A 2021-nucleotide genomic window follows, 5' to 3' on the forward strand; every position below is an offset into this window, starting at 1 on the left:
GGGTGAGAGAGAGAGAGAGAGAATTAGGCAAAACCGAAGGAAGTGGCATTCATCACATTCGGTAGGTATTATTTGCGTTATATATTTAAAAACAATTTGATTCGACAAATTGTGCATCTTAAAGTTTCGTAGGCTCGCTCATAAAAACTAGAGAAGATTTCCGGATATTGACTTTGGTCAACACACGTCACACGTTGTTACTAACGCAGTGTTATTGACATAGAAGTGACAACAGATTCAAATTGAATTCCAAGGATCACATGGTTGGTCAGGAAGTCGATGGGAATCATTGGCGCGCGTACTTGTGCACGAGTATATCTGCGTCTGCGTGTAAGCAAGTGTGTGTGTGTGTGTGTGTGTGTGTGTGTGTGTATGTGCATGTGTGTATGTGTGTGTGCGTGCGTGTGAGTGTGTGTATGTTCGAGAATGTATGAGAGCGAATATGTGTGCACCAGTATCTGCAATATCAGCCGCTTCCCATTGCTGGTCTGGCATCTACATACTAGTTTCGGGGTATTGCCCCATTGACAAGGGGCAATATCGGCAACACAACTAACAACAATGAAAACAAAAACAAGAGCAAAAACAACAACAGCATCCTCGACGATGGCAACAGCGTGGGTAAAAACACAAACACGGTGAGTTACAAGTACGGTACATAAAGTCGGGTTCAAAGGTAACAGGAGCTCAATGCATTTGGGAACGAGGATGAGGGGAAGTTCATAGTGCTACTATCAACAATGATACACACACAGACATACAGACACACACACACAAGCACAGACGCATGTGTATTGACAAGGGGCTATACCCCGAAACTAGTCTGTATATGCCAGACCAGCAAGGGGAAGCGGCTGACCTCCCCTGTTCGAAGATTATAATGGACACAGGTTCGTGTGTCACATAGATTAGCTAGAGGCGATGGCCTCTTGGAGCTAATCAACGGCAGCATTCGTCCTATTTTTTGGACTGCTATGAAGGGAGAGATAGGTAGATAGATTGATAGATAGATGGAAGGATAGCTAGCTAGCTAGCTAGCTAGCTAGATAGATAGATAGATAGATAGATAGATAGATAGATAGATAGATAGATAGATAGATAGATAGATAGAGATTAAGGTATAGATATACAAGTTGCAGTGAATAAACTGTCGTCTAAATTACGCAAAAATGAAAATAACACTGACATTTCATTTTAACAGATATATTTACCAAAATTACATAAAAATATCTTGAAATCCTAAAGAGTAAATTTATTTATTCAATAAAATCGCCATTGTCTTTAACCACGACCTCTAGACGATTTCAGAATCTCCTGCAACTCTTCTGAACAGTCTCCTTGTTCAAGTTGGTGAATGCTGCCATAATCCTTGCCTTCAGTTCATCTTTGATGTTACAAGCAGTTTTGCTGGTCCCTCGCTCAACTGTGCCCCACAAATAATAATCATGGGGGTTGCAGTTTGGGGAGTCAGGTAATCAGATGTTAGGGGGGATGTGGTTGCAGAAATTGTCCGACAGCCATGACTGGGTTCTCTAGCTGGTGTGGCATGGGGCAGAGTCCTGTTGCCTGACACAGGGTCTCCAAGCAGCTACCCTCCTCATGGCAGCACTAACTCCTCCAGGCACTTAATGTAGGCCTCCGTGTTAAGTTTAAGGCCGTGTGGGAAGATGAATGGAGGCATAAGTGATCATTAGTGATCACTCCAAACACCATCATGTTGAATGGTTGTTTGACTTTTATCACGCTCGGTACATGTTTTGGGGACACGGCAACGGTTGTTCCGTCTGTTCATATTGGAGCTTCCTGCGCGAATGCCAAGCTCTATAGTAAGTCGTTTCCGAATTTCTGGCAGAGTGAATTGCGTCACAGTGGTGTTTTTCTCACAGGCAGTGCGCAACTGCCCCTAAAAAACTGAGTAGTTGACAAATTCAAAAACAGACACTGCACATGCGCGAAATTAAAAACAATATGGCGACAATTTACCCGTTGCACCCTGTAGATATATATGTATGCATATATAT

The sequence above is a fragment of the Octopus bimaculoides genome, chromosome 16 (genome assembly GCF_001194135.2).
Source record: "Octopus bimaculoides isolate UCB-OBI-ISO-001 chromosome 16, ASM119413v2, whole genome shotgun sequence".
NCBI classification, from domain to species: domain Eukaryota; kingdom Metazoa; phylum Mollusca; class Cephalopoda; order Octopoda; family Octopodidae; genus Octopus; species Octopus bimaculoides.